The 15072-nt window shown below is 43.9% G+C and overlaps 1 long non-coding RNA gene across 3 annotated transcripts in view; it reads right to left on the bottom strand.

The window, feature by feature from the left end:
- Window positions 1-15072, bottom strand: part of LOC102895780 — a 659008-nt gene that overhangs the window by 215243 nt on the left and 428693 nt on the right. The window lies entirely within an intron of this gene.

Here is a 15072-nt window from a genome sequence, read left to right as displayed (position 1 = left end):
GTAGTTTGGAAAGATATGCCAGGACCACAGGAAGAGGTTAAATGCAAGTTGACATAGTTGAGGAGAGACGTAAAGGAAAGAAGCAAAGCCATCTTACACAGAGAGAGAAAACCAGAAGGAAAACAAAGGGAACAGATATTACAGAAAGTATAATGAGGGTCATAAAGCATAAAAATAAGGAAAGCCAAAAAATGTGATGAAAAGGAAGGAAGGAAGGAAGGAAGGAAGGAAGGAAGGAAGGAAGGAAGGCAGGCAGGGAGGGAGGGAGGGAGGAAGGAAGGAAGGGAGAGAGAGGGAAGAAAAGGAGGAAGAATTTTCAAGAAGTAGAGAAATCCATAGCAGTAGAAAGCAAGGAAAGTTAAGCCAACATACACAGAATGCTTTTAAGCGCATAACAAAATTCTGGTACGAGTCATAAGGCGCAAAGAGAGAATTTTTTCTATACAGTATTTTATGTATTTTTAAAATAATTTTTGGATTACATTAATCATTACATGTAAATGTTTTTATGCAGGAAAAAAGAACAAGATAGAGGTACAATAGGAAGAAAAAATAACTGGCTCAATTCCACTACTTATGTATTAAGATATAACAGCATATACTTACTGAATGCCATTACATGTCAGGCAGTGTTCTAGGTACTGAGTATATAACAAGGAAAAAAAAAAACCACAAAAACGTCTGTCTGCCCTTATAAACTTTCATTCTCAGGAGGGGAAACGGACCATGAATAAAAATATATACATATATATATTTTTATAAAATATACATATTTTTTATATTTTATAAAAAATATATATTTTTATTATATATATCATATATATGATATGATATGTGACATATATACATATGACATATGTGTATATATACATATGTGACATATATACATATATATGATATGATATGTGACATATATACATATATCATATATCAGAAGGTAAGAAATGGAGGAAAATAAAACACTGTAAGGGAGGTAGAGCATGCCAAGTGAAACAGGTGTTGTCACCTTGGCTAGGACAGCCAGGAAAGGCCTCGTAGCCAAAGTGGCACTGGGCAGAGACCTAGAAGTGAGGGAGGGAGACGCATATCCCAGGCAGAAGAAATGGGAAGCATTCAAAGCCCCGAGGCAGAACTGTCCTGGCTTTTTAGGAAATTTATGGAGTCCAGGATGGCCAGAGGCAGGAAGATGGAGGCGAGTGGAGGAAATGCACATGGAGAGATCATGGGGGCCAGAGTAGACATGGCTTTGAATACCATTTTAAGAATTTTATCTTTTCCTCTGAGTGAGAGGAGAGGTGGACAACTTTTAAGCAGAGAGGTGATATGACCTGATTTCTGTTTTTATTTTAAGTATCACTCTGAGTTCTATGTTGAGTTAGCTACTAGTTGAAGCTGAGGCCAAAAGAGAGAATATAATCAGATTATATTTATTATATCTCACTCTTTCATTAAGATAACTGCTAACACTTGGGGCCTGCCACCTTCTCAAAAGCTATGCAGAGCAAGAAGTTTAGAGGACCGGCCCCTCCCAAAACAACCCCCTCCCTCCGGTTCCTCCCACACCTGCGTTGTCAGCATAAAAGAGAGTCTGGGACAGACAGAAACTGTCTTTGGGACGTGCACCGATTGTGAAGAAGATCTCTACATGTCACCGTTTCTCACAACCAAGGGAGGAAGACTTTACAAGTGCTGTGGGAACCTCTGGGAGGGATAGTTTTGAGAAGGGGTTTCCATTCTTGGATGTGTTCTCTGCCTAACTGTCGACTTCTAGAACTGTCCCTGGACTACTAGGAAAGGAGAAGAGGCCCATGGGAAGAGAGGTCTTAGTGCGGATCTGCCTGAGGGGCAGAGAACAGGACCCCTTTGCCTCCAAACTCCATTTCCAAGGGTATTACAGTTGAATCCCAAGAACGCCTGCAGTCTCCAGAGTAGCCATGGAAGGTAAAAGACTGGGGGGTATGACGTTGTTGGGGTCACCCATGGAGGTGTGTGGAGGCGAACACAGGGAGGAGAAGCTATCAGAGGCATTTTCTGGCACCAGCTGAGTGTCCGTAGGGGCATGACACCATTCTCACTTCAGCACAATGAGCAAGAACAGAAGTTCTGGAAACTCAAACAAAATACTTAATTGCATTTAATTAAAAGATATTTGTGTTTTCTGCCTCCGTCTACCACCAAACACTCAAAACTGAAGAAAACTACTTTCTCTCTCCACACTGACATGCATGTTGTTTGCACAATTCTGTGGTTACACAATTTTGCATTATGTATAAGCAAACATTTTTTTTTAAAAATGAATAGTACAGATAATATGCAAAAAAGGCCCCAAAAGTGAGGAAGTGGAAAAGTGGCTGAAATGTGGAAGTCTGTGATTCGAGTCAATGCACTTGTTTTATATACCGTGAAAATGAAGGAAGGAATGTGACTTGTACAGGGTCACATGGCTGATTAGCAATAATGCTAAATACGGAACACAGAGCTCCCTCCCCTTAGCTCATTGCAGGATCTTACAAAGCTGATCAGAGAAGCAGAAAGCAGACTAGTAATCATGTGACATGAGGATGTGGGCATATTTATGCTCACAGCTCCTTGTACCATCTCCAAAAATAAATGGTCGCATGTAGAGAAAACAGAGGGCCGTGAACCACTCACTCCACGGCGCTGTGACGATAATTTATAACGCTGTTGCAATTACAGTAGAATTATGGCCCGCCCAGCACCTAATAGAGCTGTGCGCATACTCTTGAGAAAGACGAATGGCTGGCATCTCTAGCTGCCGGAATGAGATTAAATGGCTCCCATCCCCAATCCTGCCATTGATTTTTGTAGCATTCCCATTAACATGATACTTCACATACCATCCCTCTATCATTCCTCGGAGGTGAAGACACAGTTTTAGAGTGTAAATAATTAGACCCTCAAAATCCAAGGTGACAAATCTTCCACACCTCCAACCACCATGAATCAGGACCCATAAATCACAGCCTCTTTTGAAGATACGTTCATGAGAAGACGCATTTGCAGAATGAAACTGCTTTGTGTTTCTCTTTCTTCCATTTTCCTCCTTCTGCCTCCTCGTGCATATTTGGCTTTGGATGTGAGCCGGTTAGAATGGGGTGACTATTTAATCAGGAGATTTTGTACAGAGAGGGGAGGGTGCTCTTACACTAGGTAAACTCAACCTGGCAAACAAGGGTGCACCCTCATTCTTGCTTGGGATCTTCACGCCTTAAATCAGGAGTGCAGCTCTGCGCTTTGGTCGTTCACAAAATGCTTTTCTGTGGGTTGCTCAATATTGCCAAAGAGATGATGCAATAAAAGGTCATGAACTTGATACTTCCAGTGGCTACCTTTTGGGGTGCCTACTTCATGTCCCTAAGTGTCTAGAGTGATAAGTAAGAAAACTGATTGCTTATAACCAACCACCTGGCAGGTGGGTCAACCACTCTGTGCCTCCGCCTTTAAGAGATGTAAAGCACTAGTACAGGGCAGCATTCAAAGGGCTGAGCTATTCCTATCGGGTACCAAGTTCTTTATACGCACACGATAGCACGTAATCCCTTCAGGAGCCCCACTGGGCAGATATCATTACCCCAATTTTTCAGATGAGAACAGTGAGGCTCGGCAAAGATAAGCTTTCCTGAGGCCACAGAACTAGTAGAAATTCTCTATTCAAACTCAAGCCTGTCTGACCTAAGTCCTCATTCTTAGCTAGTTTACTGACTCACTTCATAAGTCCTAAACTACTGTTGGCTGAACAAAAGTAAAAATGCTTTGTCTAATCTAGATGTATGTACTTATTCATTTACTCATTTACCAATTGAACATCATTTAGGTATTTCATATATGTATTTATTTGTTTGCTGTTGACTTATAACACACTCATCTTCTTCCAGAAAGATTTATTTTATACAAAGACATGCATTTTAAAGGTATGTTTCTAAAAAAAAAAAATAAGGAAAAAAGGGAAATAAAAGTAGAGAAAAATAAGATCAAGCCAAGGATGAAGTTAGTATTCAAAATGGGAACAATCTTTTTGGGTATATTCACTGTAGCTGACACCATTTAGGTACTGGGAATTTAGGAGTAAAACAAGAAGTTCCCTTCTCACAAACTCGGATTCTAATGAAGGAAATAAATACATAAACAATCACAGGGAATTAGGGAAAATTGAAAAAATGTACAAGATCCAGTGAGAGCAGGTAAGGAGGACATAATCCATCATATCTGCATAATGTTCATCAAAATCTGGTATTTTCCTAGCTTATGTGTTTGTTGTTTGTGTTCCTCTTCTAGACCATAAGCTTTGAGAGCTCTGTTATCTTGTTTATAGCTGTATCTCCTCTGCCTACAATACCGCCTGCTACATCAGGGCTTTCCAATGAATGGGTGAATGAATGAGGCCCAGTGAGGATAAAAGTGTTCTCTTTTGCACAGCTTGTAAATTGCAGAACTAATCCAGCTCTATCGGTCTCCCCCAGAGTTTGGAGGGGACCTGCTCATGTCATCATATCATGTAAACATCGACACTGGGCAAAGATTCAACAATACTTCATGGAGAATGGGTTGGCAAACAAATACCCACCCACCAGCAAAAAAGGGGATGGCCATTCCGAAGGTAAGAGTGGTACCCCTAGAAAAACCAGCAGCATGTCAAGGCTGAGTGGTCTGTCCAACTGGACACTCCCTGTAAGGGGCCCGTGAAGTGTTTCAGTCCAACTCCCTCTGGCTCCGCGGCATTTTCTACCACACTGCGGTGTAGACATGAAATCTGTCTGGCAGGAGATCCAAGAAAATAGCCGGATAAAGAGCGAGCACAAAGGAAGGACTAAGGAGGGTGGAAAGTCAGAATACAGAAATATGTATCAATCCACTTTAGAGAAAAAAAGATTTCAGCCACAGAACCAAATGCTGTGCACTGATCAAGGCTCCATTAAAATGCAGTCAGGCAGACCGACGGCCTGACCCTTTTGAAAATTTACTCGTTTGGGGTTCTTTCTTTTTTGTTCACATTTTCTTATGTGTTCTGGAAATGGGTTTGAGAATTAGGAAAGAATTCTTGGTGAAGTTCTAGAAATCCCATATTCTGAACCCGGGCTTTTCAGCTTCAACAGAAAGACAAAGTAGTAATTTCCTTTCTCGGGGCTTTGGCCTCCAGCAGTTAGTTGCTCTTTTTGGCTCAGTCTGTATTTCCAGGGCTCTGGACAAAATCGGCAGGCCTGTTTCCAGTCTCAACTCTGAGTCTTATTTTTGCCTCATCTCTTTGGTCTCTCTCCCTTATTTTCTGAAATTGGAAGTTGGGATGCAACGCAGAACATTTGCATAAAGCTTCGGAGTGGGAAGACCCTTTGTATACCAGCTCGTTTTAAGGCAATGCTATTATCTGCCAGCTCTTACAGGTCCTTTGCAGATCAAACGAAGTCACGAATATCTAAATACTCTGGTAATTGCCAATTGCAGCATAAAAGAATCAACTTTCCTCTGTACTAACAGTGTTTCTACATAGACCTGGTAGTCTGTTTTCAAGAGAGGTTAAAAGCCTTTTCCTAGGAAACAGGTTAAGACAGAAGTAGAGGCAAAAAGCCTATGAGTATTTTTTAAACCATTCTATAATAAACTCTGCAATTAAGAATAAAAAAAAAAAAGATAAAATGAAATGAAATGAAACAAAATACCACAAAATACAACAAAATAAAATAAAATAGAAGACATGGTTTCTCTTATGTGAATAAGAAGACAGAATTGGACCCAGAAAACTGTAACAAACAGCAATACAGTAAATAAGGATGTATAAGTAAAAGGAAGAGTGGACAAGTGGCCTCAGGTTCCTTATGTTGTACGAGAGGCCACACTTGGTGGGGTGGAGGCAGAGGCAAGGTTGCCAACTCAAGTGCCTACAATGGACCTGTCTCCGGAAGCCACCTGATGTCAGGAAACGGGGAGTTCAGGCTGGGGGTGGCGGGGGGGGGAAGCTGGGCAGCTGCAGTGCATGTGTACTTGGCCTCTATTCAGCTCCAGCTGATGTTCGCCCTGCACAGTCTGTGTAGAATGTAGGATATCTGTTTTATAAAAAGGTGCCAGAAATCTGTATTATGATGTTTTAAATTTCTTGAGTTTTAAATGCCAGTAACTGAGTTAAAAATACAAGTCTGGGTAGTTAAAAAATATCAGGCCTAATCTGAATATTTGGCAGTTTTCCATCTTTGGACTAGACAATCTGGCTTCCTCCAGTGCTCTGACATCCTGAGATGCTATGAGGTGCACGCTGGTATAGAAATACCGCCTGAAAACAGATCAGTAGGTCATGGGGTAATGCTGCACAGTAATAATTACAGCGGTAACAGTATCTTATACGCACGTGACAACCATGTGCAAACCCTTTAGGTACCCATGTTGTCTTGTAACCTTCACAGCAACCCTATGCACTAAGCCAGATACTGGGGAACTGAAATCTAAAGGAGGTTAAAGCACTGGTGTGAGCCCACGGCAGGTCACCTGCAAAATCACGACTGAAGGATGGTGTCTAAGATGACATGGATGAGCATTTTCCCATCAGGATGACACAGCAGGGACCACTTTCACTGCTGACATCTGGGCATCCTTTGGACAAGGAGCTCACTAGAAGGAAGGATGATGGGCGAGATGTCACTGCCCACTGGTCGGCAGGTTGGAGGGAAATGGGTAACTTCCGGTGTTGCCCACCTGGGGCTCCCAGGCCTAGAGAGGAGTCTGGTTAGGGTGACAAACCTGACCTTCCCAAGGGCCTGGAGAGGCCAGTGGCAGTGCCTGTCAAACCAGATTTTAAGGGGCTCACTGGCATAGGCATCAACTGATTATAATGAACTGTAGTCATCAATCTGGGCAGGATATCAGTTCTTTAGCTGCTGGGTAGTGGGAGGCCCAAGAACCCTGGGGGAGTGGTCAGAGCAGCTGGGTGATGTGGTGGGCATATGGGATGCTCAGGCTGGCAGCCATTTGCCAAAGAACACAAACATGTTTCAGTCTCTGAGCAACTAGTAAGGCTGTAGCAGAGCGTCCAGCCCTAGCTATAAAGGACAGCAATGTTTTAAGTAAAAAGATTCAAAGTGTTGAGTGATGTAAGACTTCCCAGAAGAAATGGCTGGAACTCCTGTTTTGTGGATTTTTTCATTTTACTTAATTTTTCACTGCAAGGAATCATTTTGATTGACTGGGCATGAGCTTTCCAAATCCATATGGAAACCTAAAGAAACAAATCCATGAGTTTTAAGTCCTGCGAAGCATTATGGGTAGGGCGACTGCATGATCTGGTTTGCCCTGGATGGTCCCAGCATCTGGATTCTTCTGTCGGTCTGAAGAATGTCATGGTGAGGACGGTAAATTGTGGTTGAACTAACTCTTCATGTTGTCTGGACAGCAGAACAACGGGAGAGCAACCAGAACGAGAGGTGAGACTAGGCTGTGAAAGCTTGGCTGACATGATCATGGCTTGACATGACCAAGTAGACACGAACATGACATATGAAAGTAGAAATGGCCTCGAGAGAGGGAGTCTAGGAAGGGCACTCATTATTTTGTGACACACACCAAAGATGGTTTCTGTAGAAACTGAAACCAAGGGGCAAACAAAGCCCATCATAAGAGTAGATAACATTTAACCAGGGCCAGCTAAGTTCTGGGATCTTTTTGAAGAGGCTAGATTATCATTAGATTTCGTCCTTACACCAACTGTCTAAGGCAAACGAAGTAGCCTCAAGTTAAAAATAAGAAACTCTGGGTCTCAGAGAGGTTCAATGACTGGACAAAGACAGAGAGCATGAACGAAGTGGTAAAAACGTAGGCTCTCCAGCCAGCCTGCCGGGATGCGAATCGTGGCCCTGCTACACACAAGCTATGAACATCCTTTTCAAGATGAGATTTTCTAAGAGTAAGATGAGAGTACCAAAAAACCGTGGAAAGCAGAAAAGGAATGCCCGTTTACTCCCAGGACAATAAAACTTTCTGTTAATCAACATAGGCTGAGTTCCAACCACACACTCAGAAGATGACCCTGACCCTCCAGAGCATAATGATGACATGGATTTCCACCGGAACCTGTGATTGATGGCTGGAGGGGAGGAATTGATGTCCCAGGCACTCTGGCACAGTCAGAAGCACCCCAAGTCCTCAGCGGGATGCTCTGAGGTTGACTCCTGTCTTTGCCCATCACCAGGCACATGGCAGAGGCAAGTCGCTCACCCATTCAGAGCCTCTATGTCCTCATGTGTCAGCTGGAGTTGAAAATAAGGCCAAACCCATGAAACTGTGAAAATCGAATGAAAGAACGTAAAAAGTGTTCTGCACACTGTAAAAAGGCTATTCTAAAATAAGCTATTATTCTTGCAGAAAGAGATGAGAGGAAATTAAGCAAGAGATGTTAAGAGTGACAAGTGTCCAAGGGAAGCTGAATTCCCGGAATGCGATTTTCTCAGTGGAGTCACAGCCTCTCAGCGCTGTGTCTGCCGTCTGCCCCTCTTCGCGTGCTTCCTTTTCTGTTCTTTTTAATCGAGAAACTTCATTTCTTTATTCCCTTCAGTCGTTTCACAGGTCATTGCTCTTTAGGGATAGAGGCGATTTCTGCTATTCTGTTTCCTTTCCATTCAACCATGTAATCATTTTTCCATATCTGGCATGCTTACTCCGGGACGGGAGGCGGCAAACTGTGTATCTCTGGGAGCTGGGTGGAAGTCACCTGCCTAGATTTAAATCTCTAATAACGTTTTTAATACTTAGTATTAACCAGGTCCATAAAGATGTCTGAGATAGTGACCATCCTTTCTGTATGAACGGTGACATCCAATACGTTTTAGAATTTGTGGATTGCCCGAAATACTTTAGAGTGTTAAAGACAGAAACAATTAGTGGTTTGGATGCGTGACTGGGAGAGCCTGCACTTGTATGCATATGTGTGTTTGAATGGAGTCTCCCTGAAAGGAAATATTTCCTTGTCTGTCTCCTTAGAAACAGTCACATCAGATGATACCAAGCACCACTTCTCATAGTTTTTATCTTCGTAATGGAATAAGAGAGATTTTGTTGGTTGTTGTTATTAAAATTCACTTGCAGCTTCACTAAGATAATAAACCCTGAGGGGCTACGTGCTGTCAAAACCAGCACATTCTTTCTCAGCTGCAGCCCCTTTCATTCTCAAGCGGAGAGCATCTGTGTGGGTAAATGCCAGAAAGGTTGGAGGGAAGGAGAGGAAAAGTTTCGATAAGAGAAGAAAAAGGGTCTTTTCCAAAGGCCATAACGGAGGAAGAAAACAGTGGGTGTGCCACCCTCTGTGAACTCAGTACAAATCGGTCACCCAGAACCATCTGTCCTTATTAATAACAACTGCATACTCTACTGAACATGCATCACCACCGTGGACCTGACTAAACACGGAGCGAGCATCATTCCGTTTTGTTCTTAGCATCACAGGAAGTTTAGCAGTTCACTCACGGCCATGCTCTCGTAACTGAAGATCCTGGCCACTGACTGGGTGGGTAACGCCGCCCAACATTGCGGTTCTCTGTTAGAGAATCCACATGCCCACAGGTATAAACCACACCCCAAGACAGGGAGGAAGACTTGGATTTCCATGCATCTTACACCTCTCTGGTCTTCTCTCAGTTCATGGAATATGCCACCGTCTTTCCCACCTCAGAGTCTTTGCGTATCTGTGCTTTTTGCACGAAAAACTTCCTCCTCCTGACCTGTCGAATGGTTTGCTCCTTCTCATCATTCTGGCCACGCCTCCAGAGAGAATCCTTTACTGACCATCTACATGCAGCGAATTTCTTATTCTCCATATCAGACCTTGCCTTTTTCTCATTGCATGTGTCACGTTCTGCAATTAGTTTGTTATTGCCTGTTTTCCTCCTACACGAATGTCAGTTCCGTGAGAGTGGGTGGAGACAACGTGTGTCCCAGGAGAGCGCCCGACGGACAGCCCCGTGGAGCCCGTCACCTGCGTGCGCGCGCCTCCGCCCAGAGTGCTCTCACTCGCAACATCCAGCATTTGCATCTCTTTTCAGAGGGCAACCCCAGGCTGCTGGGGTCCAGCTGGAGTTGCCTGCACCACATCACAGAGAACTGAAGACTGGGAATTGACCTGGCCTTAGCCAACGACCCAAGGAGCGAAGCAGTGGGTATAACTACTCTAGCCCCTTGTCCGCGGATCGGGGTGACTCTGAGATGTGACCTATACCATCTGCAGAAGCGAGGGAAGTTCCCCTGCCTGGGACCTTCCTTGCTTATTTTCTTCATTGTGTCCATAAGTGTACTGTACCCTGGACGGGCTTCCACCTTGCCCTGTCCTACTTCCTCAATCCCCTGCCGTTTTTTCCAGAAACAAATCCTAATGCATCACGTTCATACCCATCCTGTGTTAGAATCTGATTCTAGGGATGTCACCCTAACATGGCGAGCTTATTGGATACATTCATTAAAGCAAGTCTCGATTTTCACACATTTGCTTTTCACACTGACACCCTTAAACCAACCTGGTAAGTGGAATTCAGACACACTCCGGAGCACCAGCAGCCGCTGCAGCCGTGCTCGTGCAATTGTTTCAATGTTTTATCGCAATTTGCCCTAATCTTTTATAAAGATGAGTGGGAAAATGGAAAAATGAGACACTAGCAGTTAAACAACTGAGACAAGGAGAAAAACTACTCGGTGAGCGAAAAGCAGGGAGCTGGGGATTATATTAGAATGCTTGACGGATCGAAGCTGGTCATCTGGGTATTCAATGTGAAGAACAAGCACCGAATTAAAGAACGTACAGGAAATTCTGGAAATAGATCATCCAGGATGGTATTGCGAGATGAGGCTTATTGAAAGATACGGAGAGACTCTTCTATGAAAAGTGGCCCTAAACCCTTCCAAAGGCAGGGAAATTCACGGAACCAAAGAGCAGTTCTCAGAGATGCGTTTGCTCTGTATTCCTCCGTCAAGAGGAGAAACAGTCCCACACTCCATCTCACCTGACAAACGTTTCAAGAAATCTTGTAAAATCCTATGAAAGCCTCTTTCGCAATCTGATGCTGAATTCCCTACTCGGTCTCTTGCAAAATCACCACCAGCCGGCCCTTCTCCTGCGTTATAAAATACATTTCTTCTGTTTCCCAAATGTCACTTTAAATAAGTCGAAAAACTTAGGGTTTTTGAGGCAAGAAATGACATAAGAACGTGAGTCCTACTGCTTGCATATAATGTTCAAACTAATTGCTAATGTTTTAAATAACCATTGCATAATTAAACATTTTCATAATGCTTTTGGAGTCCGTGGAACTTCTTTGTAACACTTGTAAAGTTCTGTTTTTTTCAGTTCTATTCGTTCGACTAGGTATGTTTTTTTTTTCTTCTCAAATTAACGTATTATGCATGACAGAAGAAAGTTCCCCAATCTGATGAAATAATACGAATCACAGCTCTGCCGCTAGTTATGTAACCTGGAAGCCGAGCATTCTGAGCCTCGGTTTATTCATCTGTCACAGAGCTGTGGTGAGGATTAACTTAGAGAACTTAGACAAAGCACAAAGGGCATCGCCGGCATTCTGTGAATCTTTATTCTCTGCCCTCTTTGTCACCAGCACAAAACAGTTGGTTTGCATGATTTTCAAACACTTTGACTGTCTTGGCTTAAAGACCAAGTCTGAACTCCTTGGCATCACACACTAGGTCCCACGTGACCCGTTCAAGAGTCAAAATTCCACGGCGAGACTGACTGGCCTCACTCATGTCACCTGCCCACTCCTTGGCCTGGGGAGAGTGGGGAACCATGAGTGACAGTCCTGCTAAAACTACTGTTGGTGGGATAAGATAGTCCCCAAAGTAAAATTAGGGTGCTACTACTAGAAATAAAGGAAAAGGACATTGGAAAGGCTAACTAAGAGATGTCCTCCACTGCAAAATAGAAAGGGACAATATGGCCCACTCCCGATCCACCAAAAGTTAGAGGGTCAACACAATGCCAAAATGTCTGTTTCTGTCCTCTCATTGCATTCAGCAAAGCCCAAGTTCAAGTCCCTCCTGGTTTAGCAGGATTGATTCCGACTGAACTTTGGACTTGAACCTTGTTTTCCTACTATTAGCTATGTATCTTTGGGAATGTACTACACCCCTTAGCCTCAGTCTCTCCACTGGAAGAGAAAGTCTAGCACCTGGCCATAGTATTAAGTGAGAAAATCAAAGCAAAACTTCTATACACAACAGTCTCCCCTCAATTGTTAGTGCATCTAGCCCTGGTTTGACTTCAATAGTATTCTAAAGTTATTTTTAGAGTTTGATGTCCTATCGCCTCGGAATAGGATGCCACCCTGTGTAAAGCAGGGACCACACCCCATACACCTCCTACCTCTCACTGCTGCAACAGCTGGGGTCAGAGAGGGTGCCTCTTGAGTTCGGGGGCAGACAGTTCCATCAGTCAACCATGGGAGTCCAGAAAGACACAAAGTGACCATGGTGGTGATCAGGCCTCCTTGCTCCCCACTGAGCCCCAGGGCCAAGTGTAGTGTCTGAAACACAGCAGGCACCCACTTCATTGGTTGAACAATGAACCCGATTGGCTGGCGGTGAGCAAGAACGGGCAAGGCCTGAAGACAAGAACAGGAATGAGTAGACTCGAAAAACCACTTGGGAACTGAGCTCTGGAGGAGAAATGTGATGGCAGCTGCACAGTGTGGAGGTCACTCAAGTCAAGAGTTCAGGTTCGTCTTAGTGTGCTCGGTGTCCTCTCTTCCTTTCTCACTTAAGCATTACATGGGGGCTGGGGACACTACATTCTTAGAATGGCAGAGTGGACGGTGGCTCTTCATTCAGTGCCTGGAGATTCCAGCCCTATCCATCAGCCAAGGCAGACCCGCTCACACTGCTGGGAGAAACCAGCCCTGCAGAACAAGTGACAAATGGCCAACTAATCAACTGTCTTAAAGATTAGAGCTTGAACTACAGATAAATGGATCCGCTGGCTTTATGCAGGTAGTTGAAGAAATTCCCCTCAGCCAGAACACTTGGTCTGCTCGGCTGCCCTGCCACCTTAGAAAGTGACTCGCTGGCTCTCTGCCTCCCTCTGTGATGGGCAGACCCACCGCTAGGGCATTTTCTCTAGACTTAAGATTGGATGTGAACGAGGGAAAAGGTTTGGGAAGCTGCTAAGGATTAAAATTTTGGCCTAACTTTCTAATGGTACAACTAACTTTTAATCGATGCCAGGAAAAAAAGGGGCGGGGAGCTGTGTCATCACTTCATCCAGAGTCGGTCGTCGTTTAGTTGTTAACGCTTACTTTTTATTACACCGAAAACTCCCGAGAAGTATTCTGACATTATTTACCCTGCTTTGTAATTAGAGTCAGCGAGACCTGCATCTTTTAACACGATCGTGTTCAGTAAATACCTGCCACCATTTTGAAGGCTTCCGTCCTTGGGCAACCTATAATTATAACTTTTACTGGATTATGCTGCTAAGTGTGTTTTAGATGAAAAACTCCTTTGGCCCTTTGGTCATAATCTCTGAAAACATGTATGAAGCTATTAAGACTAAAGAAGAAAAGGCTGGGCACCTCGATTCCTTTTATGATGCCAACTTAGTGTGATCACGGTCCTGCAGTATAAGAAAAAGGCTCCGCCACCTACAAGTATGAGCTATACTGGGCTGAACGCTGCCCCTCCATACACCCAGGTCTTAACTCCTAGAATCTGTGAATGTGATCTTATCTGCAAAAAGGGCCTTTGCAGATGTAATTAAGTGCAATACTTCAAGATGAGATCATCTAAGACTATCAGTGTGGGCCCTACAGCCAATGGCAAGTGTCTTTATAAGAGACACCCAGAGGGAGACACAGAAAGAAGAGGAGAAGGCCACGTGAAGGTGGAGGCAGAGGCTAGAGTTAGGCAGCCACGGTCAAGGGATGCCTGGAGCCTCCAGAACCGGAAGAGCCAAAAAAGGGTCCTTCCCTAGAGCCCACAGAGCATGCGTGGCCCTGCTGACATCTTGAGGTCAGACTTCTGGCCTGCAGAACTGTGACAGAAGGAATTTCTATTGTTTTAAGTCATCCGGTTTGCAGTAACTTGTCCCAGCAGCCCTAGGAAAGTAACACACCAGTTATGTGGTCCCGGGCATAGTACTTGACCTCCCTGAGCCACCTGTCAGATGAGGACACTAACACCTACCTGTAGGATGGTAATGGGGATTAAAGCCAGTAGAATATAAACAACCTAGTGCTTACTGGGCGTTCAATAACCGGTGGTTGTAGTTATCAAGCTGTTATTAACACTATCAATTTCACAAAAATTGAAGGGAAGCAATATTCAGACACCCAAGAAGGCTTGAAGACTCTTTGCTTTCCTATACGAGAACTGGCCTATTTTTAATGCAGGGTTTAAACTACTGAAGGTTTGCGTTCAGGGTTTTTTTTTTTAATGGCCTCACCCTATGCTGAGATATATGATAAATGCCAAGCCGAGTAAATATTAACCTAAAAAAGGTAGTCAAGGAAGCTGGTATAATTAAGCTGGTGTTACAGTCTATTAACCTCCTTTATAGGAAAAAAACAATGGTCTTTGCATAAAAGAAACTCAAGTTGAACCACAGGCTGAAAAATCTTCTGAGAATGGAGTCTAATTTGATTAGCCATTCGAGTTTATCCTCACAGTAAACTCTAGCCTACTTAAGACCGATGAACTCTCAATTTCAGGGAGAAATCCGATTTGTCACTTCTTCTTGCTCTCGTGCCCTCTCAGGGCATTCATTCGTCTATCTTATCGCTATTACGACCCTATCTCAATTATTATTATAATCCATTTTCCTTCTCTCCTTTCCCTTACCATCTTAGTTCAGGCTCCCAAAACCCTTCCCTGGACGACAGTGGCAGTACCCTCGCTGGCCTTATTCTCCTCATCTGTGTACCCCAGGAGGCCACTTGCGTGCAGCAGCCAGAATGGATAACCCTTTAAAAACGGAAATCCCCACACGCTAACTTAAAGCCCCGAATGGCTTCCCATCCCACGTGCAACAAAATGCAAGCATCTCGCCCTGGACTCCAAAAGCGAGCGTGGCCTGGGCCCCTC

Source organism: Pteropus alecto, unplaced genomic scaffold, assembly GCF_000325575.1.
Source record: "Pteropus alecto unplaced genomic scaffold, ASM32557v1 scaffold238, whole genome shotgun sequence".
NCBI classification, from domain to species: domain Eukaryota; kingdom Metazoa; phylum Chordata; class Mammalia; order Chiroptera; family Pteropodidae; genus Pteropus; species Pteropus alecto.
Note: the sequence above shows the minus strand (reverse complement) of the source record. Positions and strands in the feature narration are given on the sequence as shown.